The sequence below is a fragment of the Equus asinus genome, chromosome 12 (genome assembly GCF_041296235.1).
Source record: "Equus asinus isolate D_3611 breed Donkey chromosome 12, EquAss-T2T_v2, whole genome shotgun sequence".
Classification (NCBI taxonomy): Eukaryota; Metazoa; Chordata; class Mammalia; order Perissodactyla; family Equidae; genus Equus; species Equus asinus.
Genome location: NC_091801.1, coordinates 41227977 through 41250963, shown reverse-complemented (window position 1 = coordinate 41250963; position 22987 = coordinate 41227977). Strand labels below are relative to the sequence as shown.

The following is a 22987-nucleotide window of genomic DNA, read 5'->3' as shown; positions in this document are numbered from 1 at the left end:
AGCAGATTCGGGCAAGATCACCTTCCTTCGGGGAAGAGTAGTGTGGGGATCTATGAGGCAGATTACTCACTCATGCCGACCAGGTAATTCCAGATTGACTAGTTAAAGGTCACATTCCTGTGAGAGACTGAAAGTGCAATTAAGTCTTGATTTATTGATGTGGGACTTAGCACAAGTGACACCATTTTGTTCCTGTTTTTTCTTTTTTAACAGTTCTCCCCCTTTGCATGAGACTCTTAGCATAACTTGAAAGATGTGATCAAAATTTAAGGCATTAGTGCCACTCTCAGCTACCGCTCTGTTGGTCTCGCAGCTTTTACTGTTTCTCCGTGTTATAGTCACAGGTCATGATGAGGTTTTCTGCTGAATCCTGTGGTATTCACAGGTCACGACTTCACATTCATTTGCTTGATGGTTAGCAGCTGCAAACACGCATTTAAAGCTTTTGAGAGAATGCAGTGCATCAGGGAGATTACTATGAGTGTTACTGGTAGGATCATTCCCATGTCTGGAGTGCACTTCAGAGCCATGGTCCCCAAGACCCAAACCAATCAAAATCCAATAAGTGAAAGAAATACTCTGTTGAAGGAGTCACCTTTTTAAGCCAAGTGCGTACTCAGTGATTTTATGTAACTAAATTTCAGCTTCCCCAGAAGTGTTAATCCAGGTGCAGCGGGTGGTGGCCACAGCACAGACACATCCTTGCTCAGCTAACAAATGATCAAGGGCTGTCATATTATCAAGAACTACTTTGAGCTGAGAGTCTAGAGATTTTCATTGGGCAGCTATTGCTTTAGCAGCGAATTCTGCAATACTTTCAAGAGTTAGGAGGGATTTCTGATCACAGCCTCATTTGTACTCACTCCTAACAAAGGAAGTAGGGACCTGCCGAAAGAAGCACATCCTGAATCATGAAGGCCTCCTGGCAGGTCTTTTCGAATTGGATGATTAGGGGAGTTGACCAATGAAGTGTCTTAGCCTATTTGAGAACAGTTGAGTGGCACAGTTAGATAACCTAAGGGGCATTGCCCAGTTATGTGTTAGCCATCTAAGCATTTATAGGTCCAAGGAGAATGATCACCACCACCGATGAAATTAAATCCTGTTGGGGCATAAACCATTACTGCTCAGGTGGCATTGTTCATGGGTTCCAGCATCATGAACAGATTGGAGTTTTTGATGATGAATCCAGCTGTCTGAAAGGTTGCTCTCCCTTAGTAATGGCTTGGGAGATATGATGGTGGCATTATCTTGCCAGGCCAATGCCAGAGTAAAGGAAAGAAAGAGAGGAAGACAGTGTTTCATGTTCAGTTACAATGGGAAATCTTGATCTGGTGTCTTGGGTGGAAGCAGTCTACGTCAATGTCAGCTGCTTCTCCTGCTCATCAGTTTGATTCAGAGGTCTTCAGTGTTTGTAAAGGACCAGAGGTCAGGAGGAGCTTTCTTCCACTGTGAGATGTGTAGCCAAGGTTTAAGTCCTGGAGGTTTGGCTGCCATCTGGGTCGGGAGGAAGACCTAGTATAGTCCTTCCCAAGGAGATTCAAGGACAGTCTTTGGTCTCAGTGATTCCAGATCAGAAGGATGGGAGGAAATAGGAAACATTAGGTTGGAGAGTGGTAGCCAGATATTTGAGAAAAGTGGAAGAATTTAGGATCCAGTTCAGTTTACAGGTATATAACAAAACCTCAAAGACGATTAACAGGGTTAGAATCTAAATATCTACAAAGGTGCAAACATAATTTTTCTCTCTACAATTACCCCAATTTTTACCAAAGATAATCAGAGTAAAACTAATTTGTTTGTATTAAACTTGGCCTGATTATTTACATGAGTGTAGCAAGAATGGTGATTGACCACATAAGCTCTTTTAAGACTGCTTTGCTGGAACTTTTTATAAGGAATCTCAGATTTGACTCTTTCAAAGCCTCTGAGGCCAGGAAGCCAAGCCAAGTTTCAAGCAGTTGCTTACAGCTGTCTGGTCATGTCTGAATCTATGCATACCTCTCTCAAATATGACATTCCAGTCAAAGCCTTGGTAACATAGCCAATGTTTTCAATTGTACCCTGTTAGAAGGAGAACAGATTCTTCTTGAAATTATGCAAGTAACTTACTGTATTGCCATGAAAAGAACACTTGAGTTTCTAAATTCTGGAGGGATAATACAGGGAGAAAAAGTAAATGTTTCCTCTTTGTTTACAAAGGTATACTTTACCAATTGTAAATCATAGGTAGCTTAAGAGAAAAAGTTTCCTTAAATCTGGAAAAACAAAACACTAAAGAACCAGAAATGTTTCAAACAAGAAGTCGTAAAAATTATAACTATCCTTCTCAGCTTATTCAGTCCCACGTTATTAATTCTTGTTCTGCTTGAACCCAGTTGTTTCTTTTAGTTCTGGAAATTCTTTTAATCTTAAAAACTAATTCTAAAATTCATAAACATGTAGGAGTATCCAGGAATGTTAAAAAAGAAATAGAGTAATTGGCAGTTTATTGAAGGGGATTAGAATGCACCACCCAAAATATGCCATATGGATTATTTTGAGGTAAGGCCATTGAGAATCAACAGATACAGAAAGAAGCCTTCTTGGAGATTCTTTCTCTGACTAAGAGCAGAAACTTCTAAAAACTGAGGGCTGCCATAAATCTCTTCTCCTAAGGGAGTTTTATGGCTATGAAGAAGACAGAAAATCGGCACCAACATGAGCCTGCACAAACAAATTTTAATAAATAACCTTTATCTTTCCTTAGTTTCCCCCTATATTTACCTCCTCACAATTTACCACCCTTAGAAGCTCAAACCTCTTTTCCTTTGTCTTGTCGTTTCTTCACAAATTTATTACCCTTTGTTAAAATGGTAACAGTCTGACTGCCTCTTTAGGATTTTCATGTCATTTCTGAGGCCCCTCCACCATATGCATATGAAATAAACCTTTTTCTCCTGTTAATCTGTCTTTTGTCAGTTCAATTTGCAAGACCCCAGTTATTGAACCTGAGAAAGTAAAGGAAAAAATTTTTTCCCTCCTCATCAACATCATCTAGAATTACAAAAATTACAAGAGTAAATTACCAATGTAGGAAAGGATAAGCAGATCAGGTCATTTACTGAATGCCCTTAGTTACTCAGATTTATTTCTAGAACAGAATTAAAACTCCAGGGAAAAAAAAAAAGCACACGGGAGAAATAAGTACATATTAGAGGTGGCATTTCAAATCAGTGGAAAATGATAATTTTTCAGCAAATGATATTAAAGTAATTGGCTACATTTGGGAGAAAATTCAGGTGGTTCCTCCATTATTCCTCCCACCAAATTTTAGTCAGTATCCAGAAATTCAAATGACTAGCATTTACAAGGAAGTGCCCAACTTTTCTAATAATTAAAGAAGTACAAATTAAAACAATTTATTACTTTAGATCCATGATATTGGAAAGAGTGGAACAAGCTTAAATTGCGTACACTGCTAATGGTGTGTGGTATAAAAGGGAATGACCCTGAAGAACAATTTGGGAAGATCCAGTAAAGTGGCAGATGTGCATAGCTATGACCCAGCAACTCTACTCTGGGGGCCTACTTTGGAAACCCTCACATGTACGTACACAGAGAGACATATAAGAATATTAACTGCAGCGCTCTTTCTGAATTGAAAACTGAGAACAACCTAGACACTCATCAACAAGAAAACAGATAAATTCATTTATATGTGAAAACACATTAAAGTACCATATATTGTTTCTTTCCGATGTTTTATTAAGATATGTGATGTACAATGAACTGCACATACCTAAAGTGTACAATTTGATAAGTTTTGTTTTATTATATACTACTCAAACTATAACCACAATCAAAATAAGGAACATATCCATCACACACAAAACTTCTCTTGCTCCTTTGTAGTCTATCCCTGTCTCTTCCCTCTGTGCCCCATCCCCAGGAAACCTCTGATTATTTTGTCACAATAGATTTGTTTGCATTTTCTAACACTTCTTTCTCTCAGCATCACTGTTTAGAGATTCATCCATGTTGTTGTATCAGTTGTCATTTCTTTTATTGCTAAGTAGCACCCATTATATAGATATAACACAATTTGTTTATCTGTTCCCCCGCTGATGGGCTTTTGAGTTGTTTCCGGTTTGGGGCTATTACAGATAAAGCTGCTATAAACAATCTTGTACAAGTTTTCATGTGCATGTATGTTCACATTTCTCTAGGAGTGGGACTACTGAATCAACTGGAAGGTGAAGTCTTGACTGTTTAAGAACCTGCCAAAATGTTTTCCAAAATGGTTAGTTTAAACATCTGATCAAATCTTTTGCCCATGTGATAAACTGGATTGTCTTATTATTATTGAGTTGTAAGAATTTTATGTCTATTCTAGATACAGTTACTTTGTCAGATACATGTTTTGAAAACACTTTCTCTCAATCTGTGGCTGGATCGTCTATTTTCTTATGTGTCTTTTAAGGAACAAAAATTTTTAATTTTCATGAAGTCAAATTTATTGACTTTTCTTTTATAGTTTATGCCTTTTATTTTAGTTTATGCTTTATTTAAGAAATTTTTGCTTAACCCAGCATCACTAAGATTTTCTCCTATATTTTCTTCTAGAAAATTTATAATTTTGGCTCTTATATTTAGACACTTATTATGATCCATTTTGAACTAATATTTCCATATGGTGTGAAACAACGATTAAGTCCTTTTTTTGCGTATGGCTCTCCCATTTCCTATCACCATTTATTGAAAAGATGATCATTTCCTCTTTGAATTCTCTTGGCTTCTTTGTCAAAAATCATTTGTCCACAGGATAGCCACATAAAAAGAATGAAGTTGTACAGCTATCTCATACCATATACAAAAATTTACTCAAATGGATCAAAGAGCTAAACGTAAGAGCTAAACCTATAAACTCTTACAAGACTACGTAGATTTAAATCTTTGTGACCTTGGATTAGGCAATGGTTTCTCAGATTTGAATAGACATTTCTCCAAAGAAGATATACAAATGGCCAATAAACACATGAAAAAATACTCAACATAATTAACTAATAGGGAAATGCAAATTAAAACCAAATGAGATACCACTTCACATCTGCTTGGATGGCCATAATCACAAAAGACAGGTAAGTGTTGGCTAGGGTGTAGAGAAATTGGAACATTCATGCTGTTGGGAATGTAAAATAGTGCAGCTGCTTGGGATATTTTCCAAAGTCTGGCAGTTCTTCAAAAGGTTAAACATAAAGTTACCCAGCAATTTCACTCCCAAGTATATAACCAAGATAACTGAAAACGTATGTCCTCGCAAAAACTTGTAAACAAATGCTCGTAGCAGAATGATTTGTAAAAGCCCCAAAGGGGAAGCAAATGTCCATCAACTCATGAATAAATAACCAAAAGGTGGTATATCCATACAATGAAATATTACTAAGCAAGGAAAAGAAATGATACATGCTACAACATTGAAAGCATTCAACTAAGTGAAGAATCCAGTCACAAAAGACAACATATTGTATGATACCATTTATGTGAAATGTCTAGAATAGGCGAGTCCATTGAAACAGAAAGTAGATTGGTGGCTGCCTAGGGCCAGGGAAGGAGGATTCAGGAGGAAATGGGGAGTGACTGCTAATTGATACAGGGTTTCTTTTGTGGGTGACCTAAATTTTCTAAAATTAAATAGTAATGATGGGTGCGCAACTCTCTGAATATACGAAAAACCATTTAATCGTACATTTAAAATGCGTGAATTGTATTGTATGTGAATTATATCTTAATAAAACTGTTATTTTAAAAATCTATTGTCCATAAATTTGTGAGTCTACTTCTGAACTCTCTATGGTGTTCCACTGGCCTGTGACTATTCCAATACCACGTTGTCTGGATTACTGTCTCTTTATGATAAGCTTGGAATCAAGTAGTTTTAGTCCTTCTACTTTGCTCTTCTATTTCCAAGTTGTTTTGGCTATTCTATATCCTTTGTAGTTCCATATTCATTTTAGGGTTGACTAATTTATTTCTTCAAAAGAACCTATTGAGATTTTCATTGAGATTCTCTCAAATCTACAGGTCAATTTGAGGAAAAATGACAACTGAGTCTTCCGATCCATGAACCAGTATCTCTCTCCATGTATTAAGGTAATCTTGGATTTCTGTCAGCAATGTTTTACACTTCTCAGTGTATAGTCCTGAATATCTTTTATCAAATTTATTCCTAGAAAATCCATGTTTACGTTATTGAAAATGGTACTTTAAATTTCAGCTTGACCATTTATTGCTAGACATAGAAATGTAACTAATTTTTGCATATTGACCTCATATCTGCAGTCTTGCTATACTCACTTAAAAGTTCTAGTAGCTTTTATTTGTAGATTCCTCAGGGTTTTCTTAGACAATTATGCACTTGAAAATAAAGACAGTTTTACTTCTTTTCCAATCTGCATGTTTGAGTTTTTTCTTTTGCCTTACGGTACTGTCTAGGACCTCCAATAGAAGTGGTAGGTAAACATTGTTGCTTCATTCCAGATCTTAGGGTAAAAGCATTCAGTCGTGCATCCTGAAATATAATGTCAACTGTAGGGCTTTTGTAGATACTCTTTATCAGGTGGAAAGAATTCCCTTTTATTCCTTGTTTGCTGAGAGTTATTGTACTGAATGAATCTTTGTGCATCGAATGTTTTTATATATATATTAAAATGATTATTTTTTCTTTAGTTTGTTAATATGGTAAACTATATTAATTGACTTTAACATTAAGTCAACTTTGCATTCCTGGGTTAAACCCCACTTGGTCATGATATATTTTGTTTTTTCACTCAATTCATGATAAGTTGTTTGTTCAAAAATTGTGAAGAATTTTTCCATCTATTTTCATGAGGGATATTGGTTTATAGTTCTTTTTTCTTGTAATGTCTTTATCTGGTTTTGGTATCAGGATAATGTTGGCTTCATAAAGTGAGTTGGACGGTATTCCTTCCCCTTTAAAAGTCTGGAAGATTTTGCGTAGAACTGGTATACTCCCTCCTGGGATGTTTGGAAGAAGGTGGGGGGGAATAGGGAAATGCTTGTCAAAGGGTACAAACTTGTAGTTATAAGACAAATAACCTTTGGGTCCTATTGTACAGCATAGTGATTATAGTTAATAATACTGTATTGTATACTTGAAGTTTTTTAAGAGAGTAGTTTTGTTTGAGGAAGATTAGCTCTGAGCTAGCATCTGCCACCAATCTTCCTCTTTTTGCTGAGGAAGATTGGCCCTTAGCTAACATATGTGCCCATCTTCCTCTACCTTACATGTGGGACGCCTGCCACAGCATGGCTTGATAAGTGGTTCCCATGTCCGTGCCCAGGATCCGAACCGGTGAACCCTGGGCCGCTAAAGCAGAGCACGCAAACTTAACTGCTATGCCACTGGGCCAGCCCCAAGACAGCAGATCTGAAGTGTTCTCACCACACACAACAAAAAAGTAACTATGATGGATGTGTTAGTTAACTTGACTGTAATAATCATTTCACAATGTATATGTATATCAACTGTTTGCATTGTACACCTTAAGTACATGCAATTTTTATTGTCAATTATACTTCTGTAAAGTTTGAAAAAAAATGTTTAGTAGAATTCACCCATAAAGTCATCTAGGCCTGAAGTGGAAATCAATTTCCTTAGTAGGCATAAAGCTAGTTATGTTCTTTATATCTTTTTATTAAGGGTAAAAAAAACAGCTTTATTGAGATATAATTTACATACCATACCACTCACCCATTACAAGTGTACAATTCAGTGGGTTTTGATATATTACATTATTGATTTTTTAAAATTGTGGTAAAATATATTCAACATAAAATTGGTCATTTTAACCATTTTTAAGTGTACAATTCAGTAGCACTAATTCCATTCAAAATGTTGTGCAGCCTTCACCACTGTTTTCAAAACTTTTTCATCACCGCCAACAGAAAGTCTGTAATTGTTAAGCAATAAGTCTCCACCCTACCCTCTCTCTAACCCCTGGTTATGTCTACTCTACTTTCTATTTCTATGAATTTGCCTATTCTAGATACTTCATATAAGTGGATTCATACAGTATTTGTCCATTTGCATGGCTTATTTCATTTAGCATAATGTTTTCAGTGTTCATCCATGTTGTGTCATGTATCAGATCTTTATTCCTTTTTATCATTGAATAATATACCTTTGTACATATGCACTACATTTTGCTTATCCTTTCATCTGTGGATGGACACTTGGATTGTTTTCACCTTTTGGTTTTAGTGAATAATGCTTCAGTGAACATTGACATAAAAATATCTGTTTGAGTCCCTGCTTTGAACTCCTTTGGATATATACTTTCAGCTTTCAACATCTGACCATGATGCGTCTTGGTGTAGCCCTCCTTTCATTTATCCGACTTCGAGTTTGTTGAGCTTCAGGGATATATATTGTTTTTATCATATTTGGGAAGTTTTCGATCACTACATAGTCAATATTTTTCTGCTCTTTTCTCTCTCTCCTCTCCTTCTGTTACTTCCATTACACATAGGTTGGTGTGCCTAATGGTGTTCCACAATTCTCTAAGGCTCTGTTCATTTTTCCTCGTTCTTTTTCCTCTCTGCTCCTCAGATTGCATAATCTCCATCAGTCTGTGTTTAAGTTTTCTGGTTTGTCCATCTTTCGGTTCAGATTTATTGTTGGGCTCCTTTAGTGAGTGAGTGTCCAGCCACACCCTTGATGTTCTCTCCAGAACAGATTTTCTCATTTTTTTGTAATGTAGATAGGTTGAGAACTTTCAAATCTTCAATTTTGGTTTCTTTTTCTAACTTGCACCTCAAAACTCTTCCAGCCTCCACCCATTCCCCAGTTCTAAAGCCACTTCCACAATTTTAAGTATCTGTTACAGCAGCACCCTACATCCTGGTACCAAAGTCTGTATTGGTTTGCTAGGGCTGCCTTAACAAATTACCACAGACTGGGGGGCTTAAACTACAGAAATTAATTTTTTCACAGTTCTGGAGGTGAGGAGTCCAAGATCAAGTTGTGGGCAGAGCTGTTTCTTCTGAGGCCTCTCTCCGTGGTTTGTAGGTTACTGTCTTCTCCCTGTGTCTTCATGAGGTCTTCCCTTTAGACGAGTCTTTGTCCAAATTTCTTTTTCTTGTTTGGACGCCAGTCATCTTGGATTAGAGCCCATCCTAATGACCTCATTTTAGCTTAATTACCTCATTAAAGACGTTTTCTCCAAATAGAATCACATTATGAGGTACTGGGAGTTAGGACTTCAACATACGAATTTTTCAGGAACACTCTTCAGCCCGTGACATACTTCCTGGTATGGAACCTGCATCCTGTCAGCAAGCTGGGGTGTGGGTGCTCAGGGCCCGGTGTTTTCAACCTGCTCCTACCTGTGGTAGAGTTCCACCTTCCAAGTAGGGGCTACTTGGGGGAACAGAGCCCCAGTCCTCTTGGCTACATTTGCCTGGAATAGAACTTCTGCAACATGAAGCTGAGAACGTTAGAGACTGCAGCAGCCTGCTCTCCCAGGGAGAAACTCTCACCCTAGACTGCGAGCTAAGAGGAGAGAGAGGGTCTCATTTTCTTGTAAAGCTAGATCACTCCGACTTGTAGGAGGGGTGGAGGTAGGAGTGGGACATGGCTCAAATGGCACAGACTTGCTATTCTTACCCAGATTTACTAGATTTTCCTGAGTAAATGTTTTTTAATTGCTGTATGCCATTAGGACAATTTCCAGAAAATTTAAATTTAAAAATAATAATAATTTTTACCATTTTTTTTTTTGAGGAAGATTAGCCCTGAGCTAACATCTGCTGCCAGTCCTCCTCTTTTTTTGCTGAGGAAGACTGGCCCTGAGCTAACATCTGTGCCCATCTTGCTCTACTTTATATGTGGGATGCCTACCACAGCATGGCTTGCCAAGTGGTGCCATGTCCACACCCAGGATCCGAAGCGGCGAACCCCGGGCCGCCAAAGTGCAATGTGCGAACTTAACCACTGTGCCACAGGCTGGCTCCAATTTTGATCATTTAAATGATCGTTTCATGGGGAAATGTTCTGCCGAGCTCCTTATACCACCATTCTGGAAGTCCTGTCTCTATTACTTCTTGAGTCAACTTGGCTAGTTTGTGTCTTTCAAGGAATTTGTCTATTCGATCTAAGTCATTAGTTTGTTGGCGTAAAATTGTCTACTGTATTCCCATATCACTTTTAATGTTTGAAGGTTCTGTAGTGATGTCTTCTCTCTCTTTCCTGATATTATTTATTTGTGTCTTTTCTCATTTTTATCCTTATAGGACTTGCTTGAGATTTGTCAATTTTATTGATCTCAGACAAATCGTTTTTGGTTTAATTGGTTTTCTCTCCTTTTTGTCGTTTTTGGTTGTTTTTTATTTTTATTGATTTCTTCCTTTTATTTACTTCTTTCCTACTTATTTGGGTTTATTTTGGTCTTTTTTTCTGGCTTCTTAAGCTTTAACCATAGTTTTGAGAATTTTCTTCTCTTCTAATATGAGTTTTTAATGCTATAAATTTTCCTCTAAGAACTGCCTGGCTATACCCCACAAATTTTGATATGTCATGCTTTCATTTCCATTCTATTCAAAATATCTTAAAATTTCTTCTGGGATTTGTTCTTTGATGCATGAGTTATTTAGAAATACGTTTAGATTCCATATATATGCGGATTTTTCAGTTATCTTTTTTTTTTTTAAGATTTTATTTTTTTCCTTTTTCTCCCCAAAGCCCCCTGGTACATAGTTGTATATTCTTCGTTGTGGGTCCTTCTAGTTGTGGCGTGTGGGACGCTGCCTCAGCGTGGTTTGATGAGCAGTGCCATGTCCGCGCCCAGGATTCAAACCAACGAAACACTGGGCCGCCTGCAGCGGAGCGCGCGATGTTAACCACTCGGCCACGGGGCCAGCCCCTCAGTTCTCTTTCAAATACTGTTTTCTCTGAGTTTGAAAATTTTTGTAATTGAGGTCACATTGGTTTTTAATATTGTGTAAATTTCAGGTGTACATCATTATATTTCAGCTTCTGTATAAGTTACATCATGTCCACCACCAAAAGTCTAGTTTCCATCTGTCACCATATATATGTGCCCCTTTACCCCTTTTGGCCTTCCCCCACCCTCTTCTCCTTTGGTAACCACCAATCTGTTCTCTGTTTCTGTGTGTGTGTTTGTTTGTTTATATTCCACATGAGTGAAATCATACAGTATTTGTCCTTCTCTGTCTAACATTTCACTTAGCATAATACCCTCAAGGTCCATCCATGTTGTCGCAAATGGCACAATTCCGTCTTTTTTATGGCTGGGTAGGATTCCATTGTGTACATATACCACACCTTTATCCATCATCTGTTGATGGGCACTTAGGTTGCTTCCCGGTTGTGGCTATTGTGAATAATGCTGAAATGAACATAGGGGTACATGTATCTTTTCAAATTAGTGTTTTCGTCTTCTTTGGATATCTACCCCGAAGTGGAATAGCTGGATTGTATGGTAGTTCTATTCTTAATATTTTGAGAAATCCCCATACTGTTTTCCGTAGCGGCTGTAGCAGTTTGCATTCCCACGAGCAGTATATGAGGCTCCCCTTTTCTCCACATCCTCTGCAACTCTTGTTATTTCGTGTCATTTTAGTAATAGCCATTCCGATGGACGTGAGGTGATATCTCATTGTAGCTTTGGTTTGCATTTCTCTAATTATCAGTGATGTTGAACATCTTTTCTTTTCTTTCCTTTTTGGAGAAGATTAGCCCTGAGCTAACTTCTGCTGCCAATCCTCCTTTTTTTGCTGAGGAAGACTGGCCCTGAGCTAACATCCGTGCCCATCTTCCTCTATTTTATGTGGGATGCCTGCCACAGCCTGGCTTGAGAAGCATTGTGTAGGTCTGCCCCCGGGATCTGAACTGGAGACCCCAGGTTGCCAAAGTGGAAGGTGTGAACTTAACCGCTGTGCCAACGGGCCGTCCCCTGAACATCTTTTCATGTGCCTGTTGGCCATCTGTAAATCTTCTTTGGAAAAATGTCTGTTCATATCCTCTGCCCATTTTTTGATTGGATTGTTTGTTTTGTTGTTGTTGAGTTGTGTGAGTTCTTTATATATTTTGGAAATTAACCCCTTATTGGATATATGACTTGCAAATACTTTCTCCTAGTTGGTGGGTTGTGTTTTCATTTTGTTGATGGGGAAGACTTTTAGTTTGATGTAGTCCCGTTTGTTAATTTTTTTCTTTGTTTCCAGTGCCTGAGGAGACATGGTATTCAAAAAGATACTGCTAAGACTAATGTTGAAGAGCATACTGCCTATGTTTTCAGCTAGGAGTATTATGGTTTCATGTCTTACATTCATCTCTTTAATCCATTTTGAGTTGATTTTTGTGTATGGTGTAAGATAATAGTCTACTTTCATTCTTTTGCCTGTGGCTGTCCAGTTTTCCCAACACCATTTATTGAAGAGACTTTCCTTTCTCTATTGTCTGTACCTAGCTCCTTTGTCGAAAATTAGCTGTCCGTAAATGTGTGGTTTTATTTCTGGACTCTCAGTTCTGTTCCATCGAGCTGTGTGCGTGTTGTGTACCAGTACCATGCTGTTGTGATTACTGTAGTTTTGTAGTATGTTTTGAATTCAGAGATTGTGATACCTCCAGCTTTGTTGGTTTTTCTCGAGATTGCTTTGGCTTGTTGTTAGTTTCTAATGTAATACCGTTGTGGCCAGAAAGCATAGTTTTTATTATTTGAATTCTTTTACATTTATTGAGACTTTCTTTACGGCCAATCTTACCGTCTATCTTGGTCAGTGATCCAGTTGTATTTGGGGAAAATGTTAGGTAGAATGTTGGTTGATAGAGTTATTCAAGTCTTCCTTTACTGATTTTTCTGTCTACTTCATTTGTCATTTATTGAGAGAAGGGTATTGACATCTATAATAGTGGCTATAATTGTGGATTGGTGCAGTTCTTTTAATTTTATCATTTTCTGTTTTATGTATCTTGAAGTTCTGTCATTAGGTGAATATGTATTTAGTGTTGTTCTTCTTTTCCATAGAATTTGACAGTCTCTACCTTTTCGTGACAGTCTCTATCTTTTCATGTTTCAAAAATCTCTACCTTTTGATTTTTTTTACAGCATTCACAGTTAAAATGATTACTGGTTGTTGTGATTAAAGTGGTCAAATGCACCATTGTGCTATTTATTCATTCTCTCTCTTATTTGTGATCTCTTTGTATTTTTTTCTACCTTCTTTTAGAAGGCAGAAAATTTTACATTTTCTAATTCCATTTAATCTCCTTTTTTCACTTGTTAGGAATAAGTCAATATTCTTTTCATATTATCTGTACTCTTTGTTTTCTTTATTTTATAAGTTGTTTTAGGGTTTATATTAGACATCTTTCACTTATTATGCTCTACCTTCTGATCATATTATTATCCTTCATGTATAGTATAAGCTCATTACAATAGTTTACTTTCATTTCACCTTTCCTAGATTTTAGGTTATTGTGGATATACATTTTATTTCTACATATATTAGTAACCCCACATGCAGTGTTACATTTTTGTTTTAACCGGTCAGTAATGTTTTAAAGATATTTAAAAATTAGGGAAAAGTGTATTTTGTATTTACTCACAAACTTTCCGTTTCCAGTGCTCTTTATTTCCTTGTGTATATCCAGATGTATAGTTGGTATCATTTTTCTTCTGTCTGGAGGATTTTCTTTAATATTTATTATAATGCTGGGCTGCTGGTGATGAATTTTAGCTTTGATATGTCTGAAATAGTATTTATTTCATTTTCATTTCTGAAATGTATGTTTACTGCATATAGAATTCTGGGCAACCATTATTTTTCTTTCAGCTCTTTAAAGGTGTTGCTCCGTTGTCTTCTGGCTTTCATTCAATCCAGTGAGAAGTCTGCTGTAATTCTCATTTTTCTTCTGTACACGTGTCTTTTTTTGGGCTGCTTTTAAGTTTTTTCCTTATCACTGATTTTAAGCAGTACGATTATGATGTGCATTGGTGTAGTTTTCTTTGTTTCTTCTGCTTGGGGTTCATTGAGCTTCTTGGAAATATGAGTTTATGGTTTTCATTAAATTTGGAAAAATTTCATCTGTAAGTCCTTCAAAATTTTTTGTCCTATCCCTCTCCTCCTTTTTGGGAGTGCAGTTATATCTGTATTAGGGCACATGATGTTTTTCTATAGCTCGCTGATATTTGTGTTTTTCCAATCTTTCCTCTCTCTCATTTTAGATGATTTCTGTTGTCTTTAAGTTCATTAATCTTCTTCTACAGTGTCTAACCTGTTGATAATTTTAACCATACTATTTTTCTTCTCAGACATTGTATTTTCACTTCTAGATGTTTATTTGTGGTTTGTTTTGTTTGTTTCCTTTTAGATTAACAAAGGTTCTTTTACCATGCTAAAAATATAAAATATACCATCTTAACCATGTATGAGTGTAGCACAATTCAGTAGTGTTAAGTAAATTCATATTGCTGAGGAATAGATTTCTTTTACATCTTCCATATCTCCTTAAAATGCTCATCTTTCATCCTTTTTGAACATATGAACTATATTTATACTAAGTGTTTAAACATTCTTGCCAACTATTTCTGTCATCTCTGGGTCTGTTCATATTGATTGATTTTTCTTTTTATTTTAGGTCTTATTTTCCTGTCTCTTGCATATCTGGTAATTTTTTTTTGTCAAGTGCCACATAGTGTGAATTTTATTTTCTTAGTTGTTGGAGTTTCTGTATTTTTTTTCTAAAATATTTTCAGGCTTTGTTTTGAGATTCAGTTAAGCCATTTGTAATCAACTCTGCCATTTTGAGGCTTGCTTTCTTGCTTTCTTAGGTGGGTCCAGTACAACTTTTAGTACAGGACTAATTTGGTCACAACACTGATGTGATACCCTTTTGAGAATGTCCTTGTATTAGGAGGTTTTTTTTATTTGGCTAGTGGGAATATAGAGTATTACCAGCCCTGTGTGAGTTCTGGGATGGCTAGCTTGAATCTTTCTCATGGTCTTTCACTGGCCTTGAATCTTTCTCATGGTCTTTCACTGGCCTTGAATAGTTTCCTCACACACCTGCATTGATCAGTACTCATTTGGAGCTCTTCCTCTGCAGATCTGTCTTCTCTCATACTTCATCCCATAAATGCTCGTAAGATTTCCTTGTATGAACTCTGTATCTTTAGCTCCTGGAACCAGCAGGCTCCGTTTGGGTACTTCCTGCCTGCACACAGCCTAAAAATTCTCTCCAGGCTGTAAGCTGGGGCAATAATATGGCTCACATCTTGTGTTTCATTTCTCTCAGAGATCATTATCTTTCACTGACTGTTGTCTAATATCTGGACACCACTGTATGTTTTGTCCGGTTTCTTAGTTGTGTGTGGTGGGAGGATAAGTCTTGTTGTTTTCTTTTTAATCCAGTTGTTTTCCCCCGTCATTGCTAGAACCCCAAATCTCAAAAATACTGCATATTGATAGCAGATACATACAGATGTAGTAAAACTACAAAGAAAAGCACAAGAAGGATAAATTCTCAATTCAGAATAGTGGTTACTTCTGGGGAAGCTGGGAGAAAGGGGAATGTGATTAGGTATAAAAAGAGACCTATAGGGGGCCAGCCCCATGGCCGAGTGGTTAAGGTCATGCTCTCCACTTCCACGGCCTGGGGTTCGCTGGTTCGGATCCGGGGCATAGACCTACACACCGCTCATCAAGCCATGCTGTGGCAGCCTCCCACATAGAAGAACTAGAATGACTTATAACTAGGATATAGAACTATGCACTGGGGCTTTGGGGAGAAAAAAAGAGGAAGGTTGGCAACAGATGTTAGCTCAGGGCCAATCTTCCTCACCAAAAAGCGTGCAAAAACAAGACCTATGACTATTTTTATAATATTTTATTTCATAAGCAGGGTATTGGGCACATAGGTATTTGGCTTAGTGTTAGTCACATTTAATATCAGTCCTGAAATATTTCACAATTGAAAGATTTCAAACAGAACAAAGGATTAAGTTTTTTAAAAAGACAAACTGGAAATACTAGAAGAAAAAGCAGGTATGTCTTAGTGGTGTCTATAACCTTGATTGAACCTTTTACTCCCTCTACAAATGGATGTATAATATGTAAGAAACAGTCTTCAAATTAATATTATGAATCATTCATAAAAAAACATTGAGCCGGTCTTGTGCCCGTTCTTTGATTTTTGCCCTGAGAAGTTGATATGGGGAATATATGTATTTCCAGACTGTTCTTGACTTTTAGAAAAGTTTAAGGCAACTTGACTGAAGTGAGCCAACTAGAATCCTGAGTAGGGAGAATGAGGTCACATTCTGTGGATTCATTCTTCCAGGTCTGCAAAACAGTAAGAAACCATTTCCTCAGTATTAGAGGGATCAGATAGCAGCAAGACTCGGAAAGCTTCACCAAACTGTCTTCTGTTTCTGCCATATGCCTCCCAGAGGAACCAGAACTAGCAATTCTAATGGCCTTGCACAGTTGTAGGAGAACTCCTGCCACTACCATGCATGTATCTATGACTTTCCCTCCTTTATATTTTCCCCTGTGAACATGAAGGACTATAGTAGTAGTTAATTATGTTTTCCGAATATTTCTGATTCTTTGCCTTCCAGGACGTGGTAGGACTGCAATTCCCAAATTCTTGGTTTGGGTGGGGTCATGTGAATAGTTCTGGTTAATAAAGTATAGGTGGAAGAAATCTGTGTCACTTACAGACTAGAGCTTTTCATTGCTGGTGTGAGGCCCTTCAGAATCTTACTTCCTTTTGTCACAGCAACCTGCAAGTTTCAGTTTGGTGGCTGCTCTCTCAGCCTGGGTCCTGGAATTAGATAAAAACTAGAGTTCCCAGATGATCCTTGATGAGATTATGATATAATCAAGAAATAAACCTTTGCTTAGAAAGTGCTAAAAATTCCTTTGTATCATTCAGTTCAAATGTCCCTTCAGAGAGGCAATCCTTGACCACACAGTCTAAAACCCACCACAAATATCAGTTGCTGTCCAGCACAATCCCCTGTTTAATTGTCTTCATAGTACTCTTTACTTTCAGAAATGGTTTTATCTATCTGCACTTCTTTATTCTATTCCCCACCCCCTGCCCAAAAAAGCCCCCAGAATACTCCATGAGAATAGAAGACTTGCCTGTTTCATTCACTGCAGTATTCCCAGCACTTTGAGGATAGAGAGACATGAAAGAATCAGATTAGCCTAATTTTTATAGGCCATGGTAAGTGCAGTGTGAAGTCACTGAAGGGTAATGAGACTCTGACTACTTTTGGAGAATGGACTGGAAGCGGGCAACAGTGGAAGTGAAAGTAGATCAGTCAGTAAACTCTAGCATTGTTCTAGGCAAGATAAAGGGGGGTTGAACAAGTATGGTGTTTGTAGATCAAAAAGATAGGTCTTGTTTATGTGGGAATTAGGGAAGAGAAGCATCAAGAAGACTCTTAGGTTGCTGGCTTTAATAACTAGATAAATGGAGGTGCCATTTAATGAGATGGGGAATATAAGGGAAGAGCACTTTGGGGGGACTGTGGCAGAGAGTTGGATATCTAGAATTTCCTTCTGACTATGTTATGAAGACATCCTAGTCAAGATGTCAATTAAACAGCTAGATACTGTCCATGAAAATAATCCATAACCAATCTATAAACGAAACTTTGGGTGAATTTGTTCTGAGCTGAAATCTGAGGACCATGGCCCGGGGCCTTTCTTCCCACAGGAAGAAAGGGCACCAAAGAAGTGAGGTGTACAGAGTGGTTATATACCCCCAGGCAGGACGTTTCACATATGATTGAAATGTCCCTCCCACAATAGTCACAAGATTGCCCTGTCAGCACAGCACTTGATGGACACAGCAGGTAGTAGGTCTGCTATCTCAGAGGGCCTAGCAGGAGGCAAGTCTGTTGTCTCGAGCTGGGCAGTCACAGGTGAGCACAGCAATCAGTTTCTAGCCTAAGGAAAGACGCTTAAGCCTTAAGGAGATGCCAACTTTGGGAGAGGGAGGGAAGTTGCACCTTTATCTCAAGGGCCTTTGTTCTTGCCATAGGGAATATCTAAAGCGGATATACAATGCATGCTCAACAGCCACGGTCAGGCCCTTTTGGAAAGACAAGGTCAGGCCGAATTAGGTTTACACCAAATGGCTTCCTCATATTCTCCAATATATCCTATTGCTTGCCATTTTTATTTGTCAATACAAACAAGTTGAACTCAGATTTGGGATGCAGATATAAACCTGAGAATTTATAAACCATTTAAGATCACCTGTGTTGGGGAAGTGGGAGAATTCCCCCCCTTTTCCTTAAGGTTCTTATGGCTGGTCAAATAATTTAAAAGGCAGGTTAGCAGGAGAAAAATCAAACAAAGTTTAATAGCATGTATACATGGGAGAAACTCAGGAGAAACAGTAACTCAGTCATCTGGCTGAGGCTGCCTGTTTAAATTTCTTCAGCTACAGACAAGGAGGATGTTGGGGGTAGTGATTTGGAGCTTCAAAGGGGAGGAAGGCAACTCCTGGAAATGGAAAAGCAAATGTTTGGTAAATAGAACTTTGATAAGAATGGGCTTAGCAAGGATCCTCCCAGTCTACCAGATACCCAGAGTTATCTAAGGTGATGGCTTGTCCTGGGGACTGGCCTTTATTTTAAATTTCTTTTAGGCAGTTGGGGAGAAGGTGGAATGTTCTTCCTGAGTCTTCTGAGCCTTTATTTTCTTCAGCTTGAAATAATCCACATACCAGAGTGGTGCATCTTGCAGGGGTGGGGGGGGGCATGCCCTGAACCCCATCACCTGCATAGGAAAAATAGATTTCAACATTTAGGGGTTAGATAGTATAAGAGGAGCCACTAAAAGTGAGAGAAGCATGGGCTATCCAGAAACCCAACAAGAAAAGTATTTCAAGGAGCAAGTGCTCAACTGCTTTGAATGCTGCTAAGAACTCATTTAAGAGAACAGAGAATTTATATTTTTTTCAGCTTTATTGAGGTATAATTAACATTAAAAAATTGTACATATTTAATGTATACATTGTGATGAAGTTGGACAATATGCTTACACCCATGATACCATCACCACAATCCTGGTAATAAATATATCCATCACCTCCAAAAGATTTCTTACGTCCCTTTGCTTTTGTGTGTGTGTGTGGGAAGAACATTTAACATAAGACTTATCCTCTTAAGTTTATAATGTTGTAGGTCTCTAGAACTTATGTATCCTGCATAACTAAAACTTTATGCTGAACAACAACTCTCCATTTTCCCCACTCCCGTCCCCTGGCAACCACCAATCTATTTTCTGCTTGTCTAAGTTTGACTATTTTAGATACCTCCTATAGGAGAAATCATGCTATATTTGTCATTCTGTGACTGACTTGTTTCAGTTAGCATAATATCTTTTTTTTTATTGAGTTAATGATAGGTTACAATCTTGTGTGATTTCAGTTGTACATTAATGTTTGTCATTCGTGTTGTAGGTGCACCATCTCACCCTTTGTGCCCGCCCCCCACCCCACCTTTCCCCTGGTAGCCACTAATCTGTTCTCTTTGTCCACATTTTTAAATTCCTCCTATGAGTGGAGTCATACAGAGATTATCCTTCTCTAACTGGCTTATTTCACTTAACGTAATTCCCTCAAGGTCCATCCATGTTGTTGCAAATGGGATGATTTTGTTCTGTTTTGCAGCTGAGTAGTATTCCATTGTATATATATACCACAACTTCTTTATCCATTCATCTGTGGATGGACACTTAGGTTGCTTCCATGTCTTGGCTATTGTAAATAATGCTGCAGTGAACATTGGGGTGCATAGGACTTTTGGGATTGCTGACTTCAAGCTCTTTGGATAGATACCCAGTAGTGGAATGGCTGGATCGTATGGTAGTTCTATTTTTAGTTTTTTGAGGAATCTCCATACTGTTTTCCATAGTGGCTGCAGTAGTTTGCATTCCCACCAGCAGTGTATGAGGGTTCCTTTCTCTCCACAACCTCTCCAACATTTGTTACTATTAGCTTTAGATATTTTTGTCATTCTAATGGGTGTAAGTTGATATCTCAGTGTAGTTTTCATTTGCATTTTCCTGATGATCAGCGATGATGAGCGTCTTTTCATGTGCCTATTAGCCATCTGTATATCTTCTTTGGAGAAATGTCTGTTCATGTCTGCAGCCCATTTTTTGATCGGGTGGTTTGATTTTTTGTTGTTGAGTTGTGAGAGTTCCTTATATGTTATGGATATCAAGCCTTTGTCAGATATATGACTTGCAAATATTTTTTCCCAGTTAGTGGGTTGTTTTTTTGTTTCAATCCTGTTTTATGTGCCTTGAAGAAGCTCTTTAGTCTGAAGTCCCATTTGTTTACTCTTTCTATTGTTTCCCTTCTCTGAGAAGACATGGTGTCCGAAAAGATCCTTTTAATACTGATGTCAGAGAGTGTACTTGCCTACGTTTTCTTCTAGAAGCCTTATGGTTTCAGGTCTCACCTTTAGGTCTTTGATCCATTTTGAGTTTATTTTAGTGAATGGTGAAAAAGAATGGTCAGTTTTCATTCTTTTACATGTGGCTTTCCAGTTTTCCCAGCACCATTTTTGGAAAAGACTTTCTTTTCTCCGTTGTATGCACTCAGCTCCTTTGTCGAAGGTAAGCTGTCCATAGATGTGTGGTTTTATTTCTGGGCTTTCAATTCTATTCCATTGATCTGTTCACCTGTTTTTGTACCAGTACCATGCTGTTTTGATTACTGTAGCTTTGTAGTAAATTTTGAAGTCAGGGATTGTGATGCCTCCCGTTTTGTTCTTTTCTCTCAGGATTGCTTTAGCAATTCGGGGTCTTTTGTGGCCCCATATAAATTTTAGGATTCTTTGTTCTAATTCTGTAAAGAATGTCATTGGGATTCTGATGAGATAGCGTTGAATCTGTAGATTGCTTTAGGTAGAACGGACATTTTAACTATGTTTATTCTTCCCATCCATGTACATGGAATGTCTTTCCATCTCCTTATGTCGTCATCCAATTCTCTCAGAAAGGCCTTGCAATTTTCATTATATAGGTCCTTCACTTCCTTGGTTAAATTTACCCCGAGGTATTTTATTCTTTTTGTTGCGATTGTGAATGGTATTCAGTTAGCATAATATCTTCCGGGTCCATCTATGCTTTTACAAATGGTAGTATTTCCTTAATTTTTAAGTTTGAATAATGTTTAATTGTGTGTATATCCCACACTTTCCTCATTTTCTTTATCCACTTGCCTATTGATGGACATTTGAGTTGTTTCTCTATCTTGACTATTGTGAATAATGCTGCAATAAATGTGGGAGTGTAGATATCTCTTCACAATCCTAATTTCAAGTCTTTGCATATATACCCAGGAGTAGAATTGCAGGATCATGTGGTAGCCTATTTTAATGTGGTTGTTTTTGGTGAGGAAGATGGACCCTGAGCTAACACACCTGTTGCCAATCTTCCTCTTTTTGCTTGAGGAAGATTGTCGCTGAGCTAACATCTGTGCTAATCTTCCTCTACTGTATGTGGGATGCTTTCACAGTGTGGCTAGACGAATGGCACTAGGTCCATGTCCAGGATCTGAACCTCCGAACCCCAGGTCGCCAAAGTGGAGCACACGAACTTAACCACTATGCCATCGGGTTGGCCCCAATCTTCCTCTATTTTTTGTACGTGGGATGCCACCACAGAGTGGCTTGATGAATGGTGTGTCGGCCCACACCTGGGATCTGAACCCATGAAACCCCAGCCGCCAAAGCGGAGCGAATAACTTCACCACTGTACCACCAGGCCAGCCTCTATTTTTAATTTTTCTTTTTTTTGAGGAAGACTGGCCCTAAGCTAACATCTGCTGCCAATCTTCCCCTTTGTGCTTGAGGAAGAGTGGCCTTGAACTAACATCTGTGCCAATCTCCCTCTATTTTATATGTGGGTTGCTACCACAGCATGGCTTGACAAGCGGTGAATGTCTGCACCCAGGATCTGAACCTGCAAACCTGGGCTGCAGAAGCGGAGAGAGCTGAACTTAACCACTACACCACCGGGCCAGCCCCTACTTTTAATTTTTTGAGGAACCTCCATACTGTTTTCCATAGTGGCTGCACCATTTTGCATTCCCACCAACAGTGTACGAGGGTTCCAGTTTCTCCACATCCTTGCCAACACTTGCCATTTTCTGTTTTTTGGTAATAGTCATCCTAACATTTGTGGGTGATATCTCAATTGTGATTTTGATTTGCATTTCTTATCAGATTTGGCAATATGGAGGTTATTCATAGGAAAACATATGAATCAAAGAGGAGGAAAAGAGAGTCCACGTAGAACTCTCAAGAAGTTTTGCTATGAAAGCAAGCAGAGAAATAGGCTCAGCTAGAGGGATTACGGGGTAAAGAAAAGTGGTGTTTTGTCTTTGTTTTTTTAAGATGAGCGATATTACAACATTTTTTATGATGAAGAGACCATCCAGCCTGAGGAGAGATTGATGATGCAGTAAAGAGAGGGGATACGGAAAACAACTAAACCCCTAACTAGGTGGCAGACGTAGGAGTCCAGATCGCAGCTGGAAAGACTGAACATTAACAGAGGAAAAGCCACTTCCTTCTCTTTACTATGATGCAGAAGATAAATGCAGTTGTAGGAAGGATTGTACATTTTGTGGTGGGATGTGGGAGAAATTCCCTATCTTGTGACTTTTTTCTGAAGTATAAAGGAAAATCATTGGCCAAGAGAGAACATACAAAATAGTCATCGCGGAGAGCGAAAAAGTAAGTTTTCTAAAACCCTGGAAAAGGATGACCGGCTTAAGGTTTGTGATCATGAATTTAAAGAAAGCTTGTCAGCCTGAAAGCCAGTTCTTTGTGGCCAGGAAAGAGGGCAATAATGAAAAGTGTTCTAGAGAGAGCAAATACAGTAATTGTTGTAGCTTCTTATTTACCCTAAATGATCACTTAAAGTG

General features: G+C 38.1%; 1 protein-coding gene across 1 annotated transcript in view; it reads left to right on the top strand.

Moving 5' to 3' along the window:
* LOC123283953 (large ribosomal subunit protein uL15m-like) overlaps positions 1-22987 on the top strand; it is a 70265-nt gene that overhangs the window by 31125 nt on the left and 16153 nt on the right.